Consider the following 20,365-nt stretch of genomic DNA (forward strand, 5'->3'; position numbering starts at 1 on the left):
TTCACACATTGTAGCTTAATTTAGGTTAAAAAAAAAAAAGCTTTAGCAGTCTTGGTGACATAAAAAGCTTTAAAAAAAAAACCAGTCTGAATGGGTTGTCATCTGAGAATGCAATCCAGAAACACCTTTAGAAAACAATGAAGTTTTGTCACCTTACACAATACGGATTTCTGGTCTGGCCCAAGGACTATATAGACGCAGGGGTGCCAATTTGGCTCCCCACCTGTGGGTGCCCAGCACACTTGTCGCAACATCATGCTAAGACACCATTTTGTTGTGGCGCGTGTGTGCCATAAAGGAAATGGGGCCTGCACAGGCCTAGTTTCTTTCATGGCACATTTTCCCTGGGGGCCCCACTGCCTTACCATGAAACTCCATCTGCCAAGGGGCCTCAGAGGCCCCACGGTGGAAGCCCAACCCCCAGGGATGCACAGGTGGGGGTTGCGTGGCACGTGGCAGGGGAGTGGCAGTGGCACAGTGTGGGTGGGATGTGGAGGCTGGGTACCCACAACAAAAATTTTGTGGGTGCCTGGGGCCCCCCCACACATGGCGCCACTGTGTAGATTGATGTTTATGGGGCTGGAAAGGAATCTTACCATGTTCGCACTTGGCTTAAGCAATGTGGATTGTTTGCCTTCCCTACAGAAATGGATTGCTCTATGGCACCCATGTAAACCCTTTAAGCGATAAAGCTTTTAAAAACTAAACTTCTCTCCTAGTGAACCCCACCCCCATGTGCTTCTAAGGATTTTCATGGATGTTGTTTCACTTGCCTCCTGATCTAGCAGGCAGGGCTTCCGTGTCCTCCTGCAGCACTCTTTGCCTCTTTGCATGGTTAGCAAAAGCAATGGGCTGGTGGGCGCAGGCCAAAATCCATCACGTTATTTAATGTTCACGCAAGAGATGCTTTGCATAGCCAGAAGATATGATTTAATGTCCACTAATAAGCCCATCCCATCTTTGAGGATTAAATTTCTGAAGGACTGAAATGGCCAGCTCAGGTTAACTATGATCTATTAATTAAAATACAAATTAAAAATCCAACTGCCATCAACTCACAGAAACAGGGTGTGAAGGAGCAGAGATGGGGAACAACATATATACTGAGTGATCTGTGGTTCACAATTATGTATGGATGTGGGGGGGAGGCGTCCCCTAGCCTGCTTTTGGTAGACCGTCCGCTTGATCCTTTGGCACCTGAGTCCACAATGTGAACCCTGCAGCTCCTCAGACTGTAATGCTAAAGTCAGCATGTGACCAGCAAGCCGTGATTGAATTCAGTGTTATCTCCCTAAATGCAGAATGCGGCAGTGGGGAGCCTGAGGTATCCAGGCTCAGGAGCAATTAAAACCTTGATTCCCCCAGGTTGCCTCCCCAGTGACCAGAAGCAGAAGACACCTGTGAACACCTGTGTGCCTTATTCTGAGTCACACTGCTGGCTCATTCAGGGCAGCACTCTTGACTTCTGATGAGCAAGAAGCTCCCCAAGGCCCACAAGGAAGGCCTTTCCAAGCTCTGGTGCCCAACATCCCTTTATATCTGGGGACTGATGTGGGGCCTTCTAGAGATCAACCATGTAGGGTAGAGCTATACAGTGATGGTCTTGTATAAAAAGATTTTGGCAAGTGCTATTTGTCATTCCAGAGACCTGCAGGGTGAGAAAAGATACCCCTTCAACTTTCCCTCTTCTATACAGTACAAATGTGAATAGTACAGGAATCCCCACTCCCTATTGCCACTGGACACTTCATACCATGTGTTAGTAAGTTCCACAAGTTAATTATGCTGCTGAAATGGAAATCGTGGCCAGGGATGGGTTTTTTTTTTGCTGTTTCTGTACTCTATTGGCCACCACTGGAAACGCTGAACTAGATGGACCTTTGGCCTTGTCCAGCAGGACTCGTGTTGAACCATTTATTTAGAATTTTTACTGTTTTTCACAATTCTTTCTGCTTTTGTCAGTCCCAGGAGGGGCAAAGAGTTCTACAGGTTACTGAAACCCCTGCCTCTTGACTAGATTTCCTCCCTCCCCATTTCTTTTCCTTTTGTGCCATATCTTTTAGACTGTCAGGGCTCATCCACACTTCCACTTACCCCATCACTTTCTCCCGGCATAACACGTTGTATTGGTGCAAACATCAGTTTGGTTTTCCCCAGATTTACGTTTGCTTCAATTTAGCACTAAAGAACAGGTTTTCGAGCGGAAAGGAGGAGGAGAAAAGCAAAACTGCTCAGACCTGTGCTTTCTAGGCACAGGGAAGCAGAAGTGTGGACAGCCCTTCAGTCTATGGGAAAGAACCATCTTGTTTGTATTGATACTTGGGATTCATTAATTTACTTGGCTCATTTTGTGGATAAAAATTCTTTAAATACACATAAAAATCTGAACATCTTCCACAACTGTTTCCTGGCTGTTGAGATTTCAGCAAATGTTGCCAAACTATTTCCAAGCTATGTTTACAACACGTTGCTGGAAATGAAAGGAGTGAGGAAGCGGGAGAGAGAGAGAGAGAGAGAGAGAGAGAGAGAGAGAGAGAGAATATAATGGAAACTTTGATTCTGCAGCCCATACTCTGCCATTTTTCTGCCCGTCATGGGATGGTGGCATACAAAGGTATGTTCTTAGGGTCACAGTTAAACCAGACAGGCGTTCCAGAGGTTGCATGCACCACTACAGCTGGTTGAAGGGGACCAAATCCATTTGCCAGTTGATCTGGTTCCTTTTTACCAGCGCCAGGGGCACAAAAGCATACAGGCAAGCACTCACTCCCTTCCCTTCTCTAGCAGCTGTTCTGTGTGGCGTATTCAGAGTTGTTTGCTGCTTCCGGAAAATTGCAGGCCGAGAGCCGATGAGGAGAGGTCATTCTAGGCAGGGATCCCATCCCAATGATACATACTTCTTAACATTCCATAACGCCAGCCGACTCCATATGGGCATATGAAGAAGTATGTAGGCTCAGGAGGGAGAGAAAGAGGGAGCAGGCAGCTTCATCTCCTGTCTTGTGCCTCGCAGAGGAACCCAGCAAGATCCCTGAAAAATAAGAAAAACCTGTTAGTGGAAGTCAGAGAAACTCATGGGCGTGGCCAGCCCTTTCATTGGGCAGAGTGAGGCAGCTGCCTTAAGCATCCAACGCTATGAGGGTAGAAAGTTGTGGCAAGCTGTGAGAGGACAATGCAAGCCTAGCCTCCTAAGCTAGCCTATGGCTCTCAGGTGCCGTGGAAGATGCTGTGCTGTTGCCAGTGCTGGAGGACCAATCTGGTTGGCTTCTGGGTGTGGAATGTAGGGACCCCATCTTGTATTTTGCCTCCAGATGACCTGTTTGTTGAGCATTCATCCTGATTTGCACACACAAAGGTTATGCAGAGACTTCACAGTGTCTGTTTTTATCATTTTTTAAAAAAACAAAATGTAAGCTCAGAGTAACTCGCAATATAATACAAAAAAATAAAACCAATACAAAATTAAACCTACACACACACCCCTACCTAAAAGGTGGCCTAACCCATCCCACCTACTAAAGGAGCCCATTCATTCTTATTTGCTTGTGGAGTTGTACAACCACAAGCATTTATCCTGATTTCATCCTGATTTGCTTCTGCGCCATTTATACATCTTCCTGTTGATCAATCATCTATCCCACCCTTTTAAAAATGCACTTCCCTGTGACTTTCCTAACCACAAAAGGCCTGCTGTTTATTTTTAAGTGGATTTGTTGCACCAGAGTGTTTTAATCCACTTTTAATTGCATGAAGCTACATCTCCAGGAATCAGAATTGAATCCCTCCTGCAAAATACTGACACAGCCTAGATGCAACTTCAGGAAGCAAAATGTCTTACGCCAGCCCAGCACATAGAGGAGATGTTACCAGTGGCAGCTGGTTTGTGTTGGGACTGGTAGGGCGTAAGGTAGGGGAGACCAGCAGCAGGGGGAGCCAGAGCCAGTGACAGGCAGAGCTGAGTTCTACAAGGGCAACACCGAAATTAGAGAGGAGGAGGAAGCTGGCAGCCAAGGTCAACCTCTGGACTGCTTGTAAGAAGGCAGGCAAGTGGAGGCTGGCTTAGGGTAGACTAGGGTGGTGAGACAGTGCCCCATCCACCCAAAGGGACCAGCCTCTGTGGGGTCTTCTATCAACATCCATTGGCAAAGTTGGCTTTAAAAAACCTCCTGGTCAAAGGCAGTATGCCTCTCTGTTTGCCAAATGCTGCAAGAGGATATGGTCTTCACATTTGTGCCCCCCTCATGAGCTTCTTGAGGCATCCAATTTTATCATCACAACAACCCTGTGAGGTAGGTAAGACTGTGAGACAGGCCTGATCTACACACAGTGGCATAAAGTGGTAGAATGCAGAAGTGGTGGAGAGGGATGCTTGTACTGCTGTCCCATGTACCAGAAAAAAGCTAGCACATCAGGGCTCATCTCAAGCATGTGGATGAGTGCAATTTTCTCTTTAATATACACGTTTTTATTTGCAGTTTTGCCTTTTATAGACAGTTTTGCAAAACAATTCCCCCATATGTATGCTATTTGCACTTTTGTATGCATTTTAATACACACTTCCCTCTAGTATATGCATTTTACGACATGTTACTTCGCTGGAGAACTGCACTGGAAAATTCAAGGAAGTGTTAATTTCAAAGGGTGGATGTGTTTTGGTTTGCATATTGTTTCGGACAGTGCCAGTTAGGTTTGCCCAATCCTAGCAAACACAAAGGAGCTCTGGAGTCTAGCTTTGCAGCAGCTCCAAAATGCTGCCCTCATCTTCCCACTGCTCTTTACGCCAGCTTCACACTCTCAAGGGGGGTGAGCTGAGAGTTTGTCACTTTTCACATTGTGATTTTGGAGGGTTGGGATCCAGACTGCCTATTTAAGGTAAATGACCCCTGGATGGTTAAGTCCAGTCGAATTTGACTATGGAGTGTGGCGCTCACGTCTACCTTCAGGCCGAAGGAGCCGGCATTTGTCTGCAGACAGCTTTCTGGGTTATGTGACCGGCATGACTAAACTGCTTCTGGCGCACGCAGCACTGCTAGGTAGAAATAAACTTATTACTCAGAAGTCCCAGAAAATCCAGAATGGAAGCTGGATTGGGTTTAGACAAATCTGCAGAAGGCAGATCTCTCAGAGGCTTTTCATCGTGGCAGCTAAGCAGAACCTCCATGGACAAAAGGGGTCTATTCCTGAGTATCAGGTGCTGGGGACAACCTTCTGTACCCTGCTTTGGTGCTTTCCAAAGGTGCCTGGCTCTTTGTTGTCAGATAAGAGGGCTGTGGGTTTTTCCCAGCGAGATTATTTTTATGAGATGTTGTTGGCTGCATTCCTGAGATGCTGGCCCACTCTACTGCCTCTGGGATCATATGAACCCTCCCACAAACATAGCAGGAACTGGGTCAAAATCCCCTCCCTGCACTGTGATTTGTTCCTTGGGTGCAGAACCTAGGGGCAGACCAATCTGTCAGTTTTGGTTCTTTTCAGTTCCTCATTTTTCCCATTTCAAGTCCAGTTCACACCATTTCCACATCAGTTTGTATTTTTTTTTTTAATCACACAAAAATTCCTATGTGCTTTCCTGTTCATTTCTCCCAATATATGAATTATTCTATGCAACTTTGCACACATTTCTGCAATCAATTTCCCCTGATAGAATGCATTCCTGCACATTGTTTTCACTAACTTACATGCATTTTGCTATACTTTTTTGTGGGGTTGGAGAACTGCATTGCAGAATTTGTAGCTGCATGAGTTCCAAAGGATAGCTGCTTTTCACTTTGTGTATTGGCTTGGAAATTATTAAGGCTGATTGGAAATGATTAAGTCAAGTATGCATAAGCCCTACAACAGCCCAAATGAGTGCCCTCTAGTTCTTGAATCCAAACCAGAAAACAGGGGGCTGGATCTCAGACATAGGGGCCAAATACGGTTCTCCACTCCTGTCTATCTGGCCCTTGGGATGCTTTCGAGGCAATACCTCCTCATCAGCCACACCACCTCTCACCCATGCTGGATTAGGCCCATGGCAGGTCAAGAGCCACTATGTACAGGGTTTCAGCCTGACCTAAGGTGGGCTCCAGCGGCAGCATAACTACATTGCCCTCTATGTGGGGCCTCCTTTGCTCTTGGTCCAGAAATTGCAGTTAGAGCACAGTGCTGCAGCATGACTGCCGACAGGAGTAAGATCCTATCAGCATATTGCACCCCTGCTCGGAGATCTGCACTGGCTGTTGATTTGTTACCAGGCTAGATTGAATGGGTTCCTATCAATATAAAGGTAAAGGTAAAGGTACCCCTGCCCTTTCGGGCCAGTCGTGTCCGACTCTAGGGTTGTGCGCTCATCTCACTCAAGAGGCCGGGAGCCGGTGCTGTCCAAGGACACTTCCGGGTCACGTGGCCAGCGTGACGAAGCTGCACTGGTGAGCCAGCACCCGTGCCGCACACGGAAACGCTGTTTACCTTCCCGCTATAAAGTGGTACCTATTTATCTACTTGCACTTAGGGGTGCTTTCGAACTGCTAGGTGGGCAGGAGCTGGGACCGAACGACGGGAGCTCACCCCGCCGCGGGGATTCGAACTGCCGACCATACGATCAGCAAATCCTAGGCACTGAGGTTTTACCCACAGCGCCACCCGCGTCCCTCCTATCAATATATAAAGCCCTTAATAGCTTGGGAACAATCACCTCACCCCATATCTACTCACCTGACTGCTGCGGTTTCAGGAACTGGCACTTCTACAAGTGCCACATAATGCTTGTTCAGCATGTTTAATCAAACCTATACTCTGGAACAGGGACGCAGGTGGCGCTGTGGGTTAAAGCCTCAGCGCCTAGGACTTGCCGATCGAAAGGTCGGCGGTTCGAATCCCTGCGGCGGGGTGCGCTCCCGCTGCTCGGTCCCAGCGCCTGCCAACCTAGCAGTTCGAAAGCACCTCCGGGTGCAAGTAGATAAATAGGGACCGCTTACCAGCGGGAAGGTAAAGGGCGTTTCCGTGTGTGGCTCTGGCTTGCCAGAGCAGCGATGTCACGCTGGCCACGTGACCCGGAAGTGTCTCCGGACAGCGCTGGCCCCTGGCCTCTTAAGTGAGATGGGCGCACAACCCCAGAGTCTGTCAAGACTGGCCCGTACGGGCAGGGGTACCTTTACCTTTACCTTTTTATACTCTGGAACTCGCTGCCTATTGAAATTAGACAGATCTAATTAGACAGATCTGCTGAAACCCTTTTGTGTTTAGGCAAGCCTACTTGGACATGTAACGCTATTGTGTATGTTTGCATTTAAAATCTGTTGGTTTTTCATTATTTTGACAATTTTATTACATCTATCAAACCTGTTTTTACTGCTATTTTAATGTTTTTTAACTTTTTACGCAAACTACTTAAGAGATGTTATTTTGATTAAGCGATATATAATCTTGACACACACACACACACACACACACACACAGAGAGAGAGAGAGAGAGAGAGAGAGAGAGAGAGAGAGAGTGTATATATTATAAAGTGGGTCCCCCAAATACAAGCTTGCCTCAATATGGGTCCTGGGTGCGGAAACACTGAGGACTATGTATTAACACCCTGATCCTTACAGCGGCCAACCAGTTGCCTCTGGAAAGCTCAGAAGCAGGACATGAAGGCAATTGTCCTCCCCAGCAATTACTCTCTAGCAGCTTTCAATAGTGTATGACCTCTGATCATGGAGGTTCTCAATAACTAGGGATGGACAGATCAACCTGTTTCTGACACATCAGTTTCCACACACTTTCATTCATAAGTCTCTTATGCCCATATCTGAATCATTCTGTGAAGCATAACTATTCTGATCCAGGAACTGCAAATCGTCTTGGTTTTCTTAAAAGTATGGAAATGAAATTCTCAATCATCTCAACATATAACCATCATGACCAGTAGGCATGGATAGACTTCTCATCTAATCCCCCTTTAAAGTAACCTAATTGGGTGGCCACCACTGGCTCGTGTGTCAGTGATTTCTGCAAGCCAACTGTGTATTGTGGAAAGAAGGCCTCTTCTTTCTCTGAGTCTCCTCTTATCTGGTTTCATTGAATTGTCCCAGTGAGGAAGAACTTATTTTTGTGCATTTTCTCCACACCAAGGACAGTTTAATACACCTCTATCTTGCCCTCCCTCTTTGTAGACTGCTTACACACCAGACATTTAAAGCACATACACCCAACCCCAGAATCCTAGGAAAGGTAGTTTCCCCCTCACGGAGCTACAATTCCCAGCACTTTCAATGGACCATGGTTCCCAAGATTTTGGAGGGGAGAAAAATGTGTTTTGAATGTGCTTTAAATGTATATTATGTACACATTCAAAGTTATCTTTCTTTCTAAACTAAGAAGGCCTTCAGGTTGTTATCCTGAGGCTGATATAGTAATGCCATCACCACAAAGAACTAGATAGAGGAAAGATTGGAAGTGTCTGTTCCCTGTGCAGCATTTAATAGGGTGTGTCCAGGTCCCTTCAGAGATTGTCAAAAGCACCAGATTTTCTTCCTTGCCTACTTCTGGACACCCACCAAAGACTCATGGCAGCTGCGCCAGGTCAGCCCTGTCCTAGATACAGTCTTGGAGGCATGTTTGGGGTGCTGCATCTAAGAATGTTAATTGCTGAGCGTCTTGGGAGGTGGAGTGGGGGACACCACTGAGGCCAGGCCAATAATGGCAAAGCAAATCCTGAAAGCAATCATAGCCAGGTCTCTGTGGTTGAAGGCTGGAGCTGAAGGCTTCTCCTGAACCACAGCATGTTTACAGGACTATCAAATAATCTGCCCCAGGCAAGAGAGAACTCAGCTCTAGCAAGCATCCCCAGTTCCATTTTCAATCTGGGAGTGAGCTCGATCCTTCATACTGACAACTGGATCTTGATTCAGCTGCTGTGGGGCTTTAACTACTACGTACTTTGGAAACCTATTCACTGTGCATTTTGACTCCTCTTTAAGATATTGTAGCCAAATTTTGCATGCTAGCTCCTGAGATGAAGGAACAGGTTTTTGCATGTTTGGATACAACTAGATGCCATTTTGAATCAATATGGTGGACTGAACCCTTGCACTGGTTTTAACCACTGGTTTTGGTTGGTGGCAAGGAAAAATAAAATAGGTCTAAAAGAAGAATTCGTGGATGCAAATATCCAGGTTTGGGGCAAGTACTCTTTGGTGAGAGAACCCCAGCAGAGATTTTAAATCACAAAATATACAGCAAAGTAAAGCATGGGAATACAGACCTTGAAAAATGCCCTTCCAAGTTCCTTCCACAGTTTCCCTCTTCCCCAGCATAGAAAATGCCATATGTATGGTAAGTAGAAAATACCGTAGCTTACTTTCAAACTCTCCAAAGGTCAGATTCATGTGCTTTTCCATACAGCATTCAGAAAAAGTTGCACAGGCAGTAAAACTTGACTTAGTTGCAGTGATTAAATTATTAAATTGTTGGTATAGGAGCAGCAACCAGCTCAGACCTCCTCATATTGCTGAGCTTCTTAGGCCAACTGGAGGGGAACAAGCCTTGATTATCTAGTCCCTCCCAAGGTGAGCTAAGCTTGCTCTATGGCATTAACCCCTTCATGCATTAATTAGACTTGAGCATGCTGGTTATATGAGGCTTTTTGGTTTCTTAGAATTCCTGACCAACACTGGGTATGAGGTTGCTAGAACACACATAAGAAGGAAGAGTAGGAGTGAGAGCTGAAGCTCAGTGGCAGAGTGCATGCTTTGCCTGCAGAAGGTCCCTGGTTCAATCCCGGGCACCTTCAGTAGGGTAGTCAGATGGATGAAGAGGCAAGTGTTCATGTACCTTTAATTGTAGAAGAGGAATCTCAGCAGGTGTGCCTTATGTGAAAACTGGCTACACTGACTGAAATTCCTTCTTCATAACTATTAAAGGTGCAGGAGCCTTGTCCTCTTCTTCCATCTCGCCCCTCCTAATCTGCAGGCAGGACTGGGAAAGTCGCCGATACTGAGCTAGATGGTCTGTTGGTCTAAGGTAGTTTCCTGTATCCCCATTTCCTGCTGCCACTGTTGTGAAATGCTCTTCTGCTTCCAGAATACATTAGGTCCACCTAGAAGGGGAGGGTGTTGCAGCATTGTGAGAAGGACTTAGGCTGGGGGAAGATAGAGGAGCAAATGTAATAGGGACTGGGTTTGAACATAATAGGGAAGAAGACTTGCCACTGGTACCCTTCTTGCCTTTTCCAGAGGGAAAGTAAGTGTTGCTGAGTATCTGTAGAATGCCTCTCTTTTGTGATGGGCAAGGTGGCCTCACCTGTAGAGACAGGGAACTGTGGAACTGGCTTGTCCATCTAGAGTGGTGACCTACAAGTGCAATATTGCCCTAGGCACCTTTCTTCTCAACTAAGAGTCTTTGGGCTGATGCAGGCAGGACTTTCCTTATACTCACTGGGCTGTAGAAAGGAGGAAGTAGTGGGGATGCACTGGGAAGCACCTAAGGACAGGAGACAGGCACTGTTGTGTTTCAGGTGTGCCCACCTTATACTTTCAGGAGCAGTGGCCTGGGAGATGCACTTTCCCTAAACTCCCCATGCAGCTGCAGACCTTGTTTTTGAAGTAGGATGGTGAGACAGAACAGAGGACAGGTCTCTTGCACCTTTAACATGGTCCACCCCCACCACTTAATGGATCCAAATGGTTTCCAAAGAATAGAAGGAGGTGTTTTATCCCATGTTGCTGACCTCAGCTGATGCCCTGGTGGCCTGCTAGAATGCGGAGTTAACCAGGGCTATCAGCTGGCTCTGAAGCACCCTCTCCAATTGCATGGAGCCCAGAGAGCCCCATGGTTTCCCCCAGAGCTGAGGGCGATGAAACAACTGCTTGAGTGCTGGTGGCAGAATACGCATTCTGAATAGGACTGGACATGGGTTAGTGCTAAACATCGAGCATACCAAGTGGCGATAGCGACAGTGAAGAGTATCTTCTTCACCGCCTCTATTGCATCTGCAGAAAACAGCAGCAGGAGACTCTTTCAGGTGGTTCACAATCTAACGGCACCACCTCCACCATCAGGGCCTGGTGAGGACTCATAAATGTTAATTAAATAATCCAGAATGCAACAGTTAGACTGGTGTCTGGGAGTGGCAGCCGAGACCATATAACACCGGTCCTGAAAGCCTACATTGTCTCCCAGTAGGTTTCCAAGTATAATTCAAAGTGTTGGTGCTGACTTTTAAAGCCCTAAACAGCCTCGGCCCAGTGTATCTGAAGGAGCGTCTCCACCCCCATCGTTCAGCCAGGGCATCAAGGTCCAGCTCCGAGGGCCTTCTGGCGGTTCCCTCACTGTGAGAAGTGAGGTTACAGGGAACCAGGCAGAGGGCCTTCTCAGTGGTGGCTCAAACCCTGTAGAACGCCTTCCCACCAGATGTCAAGGAAATAAACAGCTATCTGACTTTTAGAAAACATCTGAAGGTCATCCTGTATCAGAAAACTTTTTATGTCTGATGTTTTACAGTTTTTTATATGTGCTATAAGCTGCCCAGAGTGGCCACCTGCAAAATAGCAACAGTCTGGAAGCACCCATTGTTAAGAAAGGGAAGCTTTATGGTTTTAAATAACTAGTGGTGAGGGGGTTGTTGCTCCAAATGCCTTGCATTTCATATGAATGATCCATAATTTGAGTGCATGTCCCAAACTGGTCACAGATCCTTAGCTTGAAGAAGACAAAGAAGAAAGCTTTAGTGGTGATGTCTATTTTTGGTGAACCAACTGGAGAACAATGTACTTGTGGGGGGAAAGCAACACACACACACACACACACACACACACACACACACACACACACACAAATATATATGAATGGCATTTCAATTCCCAGCTCTGCTCTGAAGGCTGACAAATCTGCTGAACCCTTGCCAGCTTGGACTGGAAAACCAGTTTGCCCCATGACCTTGCAGAGGCTGGCAGCTGAGCTCCACTTCAACGCTGGCATCCTTCAACATCTTCCACTGCACCTGGGGGAAGCAGGCCAGCTTAGGAAGGGCAGGGCCAGCCATGTGGCACACACAGCCCTGTCCCCCCCCCCAACACCTTGCCAACAAGCCCTGCCACGCTCACCTGAGGGAGCCACCTCACTTTGCCTGATGGTAGTAAAGGTCCCGCCAGCCATCCTTTTAAGCAGGGCCGGGGAAGAACTTCTTCCACTGACTAGTTTTCCCCTTGAGGAATAGGCTGGAACAGTAAGGTAAAGGTAAAGGGACCCCTGACCATGAGGTCCAGTCGTGGCCGACTCTGGGGTTGTGGCGCTCATCTCACTTTATTGGCCGAGGGAGCCGGTGTACAGCTTCCGGGTCATGTGGCCAGCATGACTAAGCCGCTTCTGGTGAACCAGAGCAGTGCATGGAAACGCTGTTTACCTTCCCGCCGGAACGGTACCTATTTATCTACTTGCGCTTTGATGTGCTTTTGAACTGCTAGGTTGGCAGGAGCAGGGACCGAGCAACGGGAGCTCACCCTCATCGCGTGGATTCGAACTGCCAACCTTCTGATCAGCAAGCCCTAGGCTCTGTGGTTTAACCCACAGCGCCACCCGCATCCCTGGGCTGGAACAGACGCCTGCATTAAAACAAGGGGTTGCTGCTGCATAACAGTACAATGGTAGATTGGGGTGGGCAGTGTCAGATGGGAGACAATGCTGAACTCTTTCCCCCATCTGTTTCATCCCCCTCCCTGGCCACATTCCCACCAACTGGCCACTGAATACCAGAAATAAGCTTGGCTTGGAGAGAGGAAATGGTGAGAAGGTAATGGCTTAGACTTAGAGCAGGGGGGAAGAGACCCATTTTGAGGGACACATTCCCTTCTGGGCAACCTTCTGAAGGCCAAATGCCAGCAGTGCATAGAGTAACAAATGTGAATGTTATCTTTGTACAGTTTCAACACAACATCCACACACCATTCGCTCTCCTCCACCCAAGCAAGCATCCTTTCCGACCAGGCAAAAATACTCAAGGGGGGTTCCAAGCAAGGCCAGTGACCTGGGGAGAGTTCTGAGGGCCAAGCAGAGAGGTCTGGAGGGCCACATTTGGCCCCTGATCCTGAGGTTCCTTGTCCCTGGCTTATGGGCAAAGGCTGCAAAGGGGTACAGCAATAGGGAAAGAGCATAAGAAGATCCCTGCAGGATCAGGCCAGAGGCCCGTCTAGTTCAGCATCCTCTTTTGTCAGTGGCCAACCAGATGCCTCTGGGAAGCCCACAAGTAGGACATGAGCCCAAGAGCATGTCCTCATTCATGCTCCCCAGCAACTGATACTCAGAGGTGTATTGTGACAAGTAGCCATTCACAGCCTGATCGGTCATGAATTTGTCTAATCCCCTTTTAAAGCATCATTGGATAACCTCAGGTTCCAGTATTATGAGAGGGGGGAGAAAAACTTCTCTCTGCACCATACCATGCATAATATTATACAACTCAATCATGTCTTGGGACTGGGAAATCAGTCCATTTTGGTTTTTATCAGACTCTCGCTTTTCTGGTCCTAAATTCAGTTCTCACCATTTTCACATCCATTGCATAGATGTAAACTTTTCCTTTTTCTTGCAAGGAATCCTATTCGGAATAAGGGAATTTCCCTTAAAAAAAGGGAAAAGTTGACCGCTGTGATCCATTGGTGATTTTTTTTTTTAAGTCCTCAAGAAATTTCCCCAGCCTTTAGGCGTTACTTTCTCATTAATATACATGTTTGCGTGCAATCTTTCCTATGATACATATTTTTTGCAAAGCAGTGTTCCCTACTGCAATGCATTTGTGTATGCTATTTGCACTAACATGCACATTTTTATGTGCACTTTACTCTGGCGTGTGCATTTTTATGCACCGCACTCGGCTGGGGAACTGCATTGCAACATTGGCAAAAGTGCAAATTTCAAAGAATAGCTGTCTCGGTTCGCATGTTGTTTCAGAAAGTGCAAATTAGGTAAATTTGTGAACTCAATTGATTTCTCCCCATCCCTAACCATGCTCCCCATTATTTGCCTTTCCCCTCTCAACTAAACAGTCCCTAACACTGCAACCTTTCTCCATAACAGAAATGCTCCAGACCCTTGGCCATTTTGGTTGCTCTGTTCTATACATTTGTTAAGAGAAGGATGCAGCACTCATGTCCTTCCACCGCTATCCTTCCCCCCTCCTTCCCGAAATCATCCCACCCACTTGGCAACCTTTGCTCAAAGGTGTGGGTCTTGTTGCAGCGATGCTTCTTCTCACTGTCCTTCAGGGCAGACCCTTAACTCCCTGGCTCATTCAGCTTCGCTCTACCAGTGACTGTGCAGAGCACAGCAGAGGAAAGCTAACCTTGGTGTCTACTAGCTACCCTCTCTAGCAGGAGTTAAACTTGTCCTCATTGCCTGTGAGGAGCAAGGATCCCAGAGGGATGCAAGTACCTGATGCAGCACCTGATTCAACTGCACACAGCCAACACAGGTATGTGCTGCCTCTGTCATTCAGTAGCTTCTGGTAAGAACAAATAAGCACTGGGAACTTCTAGGTGACCAGTTCATTGGCCATTCATCCTGATGATGTTTGCAGAGAGGTCATATGGAAACAAGCATCATTCCACAATTTCTAGTGCATTTCCTTTCTGCAAAAAGTGGGAAGTGGGTTTGTCCAGCAATACCTCCCAGTCAACTCTAATTGCATGGTGTGAATCTGTCAGTATGTGATTGAATCACCTGAAAACCTGACAGTCTGCAAGTGCCCACTGTCCCTCCTGGTAAACTAATCAACAGTCATTTGCAGTTCTTGAGGAGGTTAGGATCCACCGCTTCGCTTTTGCATGTCGAATCCTTTTTGCACATGGTCAAGTACAGCCTTGAAATGGGCTCCCTATTCAATTTTGCACACGGAGCTCGCCTTCCTCCTGCAAATATTCCCCCACATGCACTGTGGTGGGAAACTTTAAAAGTACTCTTATCTGCAATTGCTTGTGGTGCTCAGCCTGTCTTTTGGAATACCACCAGCCCCTCTCCATCCAGATTATTGACCTTACTCCCCTTTATTCTAGATGGAACCTTTCACTGGAGGAAGGCCTATTTGAGCCCACCAATCACAGTCTGCCTTCAACCAGCCCCCACCTGCCTGGTTATATCTGGCCCAGGGGGTGGCACTGATTGTCAGCTTCCTCCTCAGTACCTGTAGAATTCAACAGGGAGGAAGATGGGGACAACACTAGAATGAGTTGGCCCTGCCTGTCATTGGCTCTGGCTTTGCCTGTCTCTGCCTACCATTTGCTCTGGCTCCACCTACTGTTGGCCTCCCTGCTTTGCAACCTACCAGCTCTAATACTCATCAATCACCACTGGGAACTTCATGTCCTTGCCCCCAATGCACCATCTCATTCATAGAATTGTACACTTGGAAGGAACCTTGAGAGCCATCAAGTCCAATCCCCTGCAATGCAGGAATCTCAACATGTGTTTCCCCATCTAATTTGAAACCATATTGGACCCTGTTTAGTTTTGCAAACGTGCTAGCAGTTTTAGTGCTGCACAACTAGGGTGCCCTCTCAAAGGGATGCTCCCAGATACATTGCTCAACTAGTTTACCCTTCCTATCTCCTCTCTCCTTTCCCATTGCCTCCTCTCTGTGTTTGTTATTTTCTTTAGATCTTCTCAGAAATCTCAGGGAACTTGAGGCTTGTGATTCCCACTTCAACCCACTCTTCCATTTTGGGCTCACTTTGGGAGGCTACTTGGACAACCCCAGCTTCCTTGGCTTCGTACCAAGCTTAGAAAAATGTAGATGCTACAAGTGGTGGTGATGATTACAGTGGTACCTCAGGTTACATACGTTTCAGGTTACAGACTCCGCTAACCCAGAAATAGTGCTTCAGGTTAAGAACTTTGCTTCAGGATGAGAAAAGAAATCGTGCTCCGGCGGCGCGGCGGCAGCAGGAGGCCCCATTAGCTAAAGTGGTGCTTCAGGTTAAGAACAGTTTCAGGTTAAGAACGGACCTCCGGAATGAATTAAGTACTTAACCCGAGGTACCACTGTATAACCAGGGAAGCACAGATACAGCCAGTATCGGTTCCCATAATAACTGCAATGCTGTCTCAAATCACGAAATGTGCTTCTGGCTGCATTTCACTGACTTTTGTGGATGATTGCAAGTGCTTGCATGACCAAGAATGGCTTGGGACTGTTCAGGTATAGGTTCCTCTCAGAAGCATCTTCAAAGCACTTTGTACATTACAGGGCAGTATATTCAGCTTGCTCATTTGCCACCAGACTGGTTCACATGTGCATGGGGAGGAGCTGTGGCTCACTGGTCGAGCATCTGAAGGTCCTGGGTTTAATCCTCAGCATCTCCTGGTAGGCCTGGGGGAGACTCCTTCCTGAAACCCTGGAGAGCTGCTACCAGTCAGTGTAGATAATTCTGAGCAAGGTGGACCAATGGTCTGACTCAGTATAAGGCAGCTTCCCGTGTTTCTAATTGGTTTGTTGCAACCTGACATGATGGATCGCATGAGTGACCAGGCCACTGCAATTCCCACAGACAGAACTTCCATGACACCTTAGCCACAAAGGCTCTTCAGTGGAATCAGTTTACACATGCACAGCTGTCAGTCATAAAAACCTGCTTCACACATGTATGTTCAGTGAATCCAACACCAAACAATGCTCGCCCCATGGTGGGCAAAAGATTCCTGCAATGCAGGGGGTTAGGCTATGTGCTTCCAACAATTCTACAATCCTATGAATTTAAGGTTTGGGTAGCTTGATATTTGAGAAGGTTCTCTCTCAGGTAATCTGTTTCCAAACCTGGAGTGAATCTTTCTCCCTGCCTTTGGAAGGTGAAACCCTTTAGCCAGTAAGAACTCAGGCTCAGGGGCTGTTCTTGAGATTTTTCAGTTGGGGCTGGGAGGCGAATGGAGACAGGCAGAGAGCTGGGAGATTTTGTGCTCAAGCTTAGTTGGAAGGAGCTGGTGGGGAGGGAGCAGCTGCTCTCTTTGGGAATCTGATGCAGGATCAGCAGTAGTTTTCCTGCCTGCTGCAGGAGTCTCTTTGCTTTTACTTGCTTGCATGTTTGTAAATAAAACAGAGATGACAAAGACATTCAAAGCCTCCAGTGTCCCTTTTTTCCAAGGGAAATAGAAGACATGTAACCCCCCCCCCAGTCATGTCTTAGCTAGACTACTGCAATCATATCCTTTCTGCTTTTCTCTTGTCTCACCTTGGGCTCATCCAGAGGGTCACTATATTTGGGTGGAATCACATTATGAAAAATTCAGGTTGCACCATTATAGTTGCTTTGGAGGGCTTGTGCAACAATCCTGCTTCCCCAAAAGATCAAACTTTTTGCAATAAGGAAAGTGATGGGAATAATTGGAAAGTTTGGGAATAACACTTGCTTTGATTCAGCGCCATCTATTCTCTCTGCAAACAAATCAGGAGGAAGACCTGGAAGTGCCCCTTGTTCCCTAGCCTATAGCCAGCTCTTGGCTGTCCAAACCGTTTACCTTTCCCCATTGACAATGTGCAGTGCCTTCAAAAATCCCCCCCCCACTGCCTTTCTGTCTGTTCTTGGTGGATCCAGCCCAGCTGCCTTCTTCACTTTGCTGTCCTTGGCCCTGCCTCCTCCTCATCTCTCTGCTCTTCCAGTTTGATAAACAAAGGATGAGGAACCTAGTGCCCTCCTGCTGTTGCTGGACCACAACTCCCATCATCCCTGATAGGCCATGCTGGCTGAGGCTGATGGGACTTGTGAGTTTAGCAGCATCTGGAGGGTCACAGGTTCCCCACCCCTGCAATAAACCCCAGCTCATGACTTTCACGTCTCCAGCTCCACCACCCCAGCCGTCCAAAACTCTCCTGCTCTTTCAAAAGACATCATCCTTCCTTGGTGCCCAGATGTGTGGAACTGCTGTGCATGAGTGGTAACTGCATGAGGTTACCACTTACTTACTTACTTACTTAGTTAGTTACAATCCCTCTTCAGAGGCCACCTATTCCATGAATTCTGTGGCACAACCCTCTAGTTTCCCATATACTACTGCAGGGGTTGCTGTCAGGAATGTGTGCAGGAGCCGGGCCCTGTGACCAGTAGGGCTTCGCAGGACTGGGGTCTTCCTAAGTTTGTTCTGGAGAGGCAAGGCGCGGCCGCAAAGGTGAGGCCACTTGGTAACTCACTGCACCTGGTGGCTAGAGCCGGAAGAGATATAAGGTCAGCATTTCCCTTCGGCTCTTTGCCACAGCAACACGTTTCCTGCCTTGCTGCGTTTGGCTTCTTGCTTCCTAATCCTCGGACCTCGGCTTCTTGACTCCTTGCTTCTTGGCCCTTGACTTTGTGACTCCCTGCTTCCTGACCCTCGGACCCCTGGCTTCTGGACTCTCGTTCCTGCTCCCACCCTGCCACCTTGCCCCTGGTCCCGACGTCCTCAGCCGGGACTTCGATCACCCGTAGACCGGACCGTGACAGTTGCCAACTTGGTGCCCACGGACATCCATGCACCTGCCAAAATCTTCCCTGGTGCTTGCAGGACCCCCTCCCCTTGCTGAAATTAGCCTTGAAAGCAGCTGTCTGTTGTAGTCAGTAGAATAGGTTGTGGTGTCTGTGTGTGTCTCTGTGTGTGTGTTACCCTGACAGTTTCTCCACCTTGCAAACATGGCTCATGCTCCCAAAAGTCTAATGCCCCCTGCACTCCTGTAAGTAAGCCTAAATAAGTTCATCTGAAACAGAGCAGTTTGCATTTACCCCTGCCTCTGTTCCCTCTTCCTCCTCCGTGTCTCCCCAGGATTGATTTTATGGGTAAAGAGCTGTTATGTGCCTGGTAAAGTACCAGGCACATCTATGGTGTGCTAGATAGGGCACTTCCACACCACAATCTATGGTGGATTCATTACTCTCCATACCTGCAAGTCCTGCACCATCATCCACACAAACACCATCCTCATCAAAATGTTGCCCTGTATTATTTTCCCGTTTACACTGGATTCACCATTTCTTCAGAAAATCTGATTAATTAAAAAAAATATCATGGTAAATCTGGGTTAAACTCAGAGTGGGTGGGATGGGATTTTGACAAGAGCGATGCCAAGTGGACGCTGCGACAAATTTGCAGGGATGAGCAACACTCAGTGCACAATAAATGGCGTACGAAAGCATAGATTGATAATAGATGATAGATAGATGATAGATAGATGATAGATAGATAGATAGATAGATAGATAGATGAGATAGACAGACATAGATTTTAGCCCTGAGCTCAAAATCATTTAGGAGAACAAGAGAGCTCTTAACAATGCATTCAGCTGCCAGTCATCAAGGATACACTAATGAACTGCAGGGAAATCGAGTGACACAGATGTACGAAAGATGCACGTAGGAAAAGGCCCCACACAGCCACATTTCAAGGTCTGCCCTTTCAAAACTGCCTGTTGCCCAACACTGACACTGCAGTTCATACTTTTGAGCAGAATGAGGAGGTGGAGTGTGGGGGGGTGAGGGTCATCCAGACAGCCTAGAACCAGTTTGGGATGGTTGTGAGAAGGGACATTTTGTTGATTCTGCCGGGCTCAAGAATCGGCGGAAGAATGTTGGGACTGGGGTTCAGTCGCGTGTGAAGCAATAGGGATTCCAGCCAAGCCAAGGCACTGATGAAGTTTCTTGGGGAACCTGCCAAAGGCAGATTGGATGAAGAGAAACACACACAACACACACACACTCCTTTTGCTGCCCAGCATTTGCTATAAAAGGAAGTCTCTCGCTTTTTAATCCCATCTCCTTCCAGCTCCAACCCTGGGTTTCTGCAGCCACTCACTTAAAAGAGATGTTCCAAGTTTCACTACTCATTGCCATTGCTTGGCCCAGTTCCTGTTTCTACTCGTCCCCCCACCCACCCGCCAGCCCTGCTCCTCTGCCAGCTCCATCGATCCCATTATAAAGTGACTGCATTAGCCACTTTATCAGATGAACACATTAAAAAAAAAAAAAAGGAGCAGAGAGGTTTCAAGAAAATAAGTCTGGAACTTCTTCAAATCCACACCCTACTCTAAATCAACAAGCTCCGCCAGTTAGGAAGTGAAAAACCCCTAATCTGTCTGTCCGCTTAAACCCACCAAAATTAATTTCACCTGGATCAATTACAGCTGGTCCAGCAAAAGAGATAATCTTTCCAACTGGAGTCAAAGTAGCAAAAATGCAAAAATGCGACACCAACATTCAACCACTCAACAGACCTCTGTCATTTCCCTTCCAGCTTCAGAGAATCTACATTTTGCCCATGAGTGTCAAACCAGACTAGAAAAAAACATATATGTATTTAAAGTCTAGCAACCAGCATGAAGTGTTCAGGAGCCCAGTTCAACACAATGCCTCCCTACTACAAGGCCTAGTATTCCATTTGCATTTT

General features: G+C 47.2%; 1 long non-coding RNA gene across 1 annotated transcript in view; it reads right to left on the bottom strand.

Annotated features, from left to right (window-relative positions):
• Positions 1 to 27: 27 nt before the first annotated feature.
• Positions 28 to 20,365, bottom strand: part of LOC307222502 — a 28,201-nt gene continuing 7,863 nt past the window's right edge. Inside the window, exon 2 of the long non-coding RNA XR_013841783.1 lies at positions 28 to 3,031. This is a non-coding gene — a long non-coding RNA (uncharacterized lncRNA). The remainder of the gene's footprint in view (positions 3,032 to 20,365) is intronic.

Source organism: Podarcis cretensis (assembly GCF_951804945.1).
Source record: "Podarcis cretensis genome assembly, chromosome: 8".
NCBI lineage: Eukaryota > Metazoa > Chordata > Lepidosauria > Squamata > Lacertidae > Podarcis > Podarcis cretensis.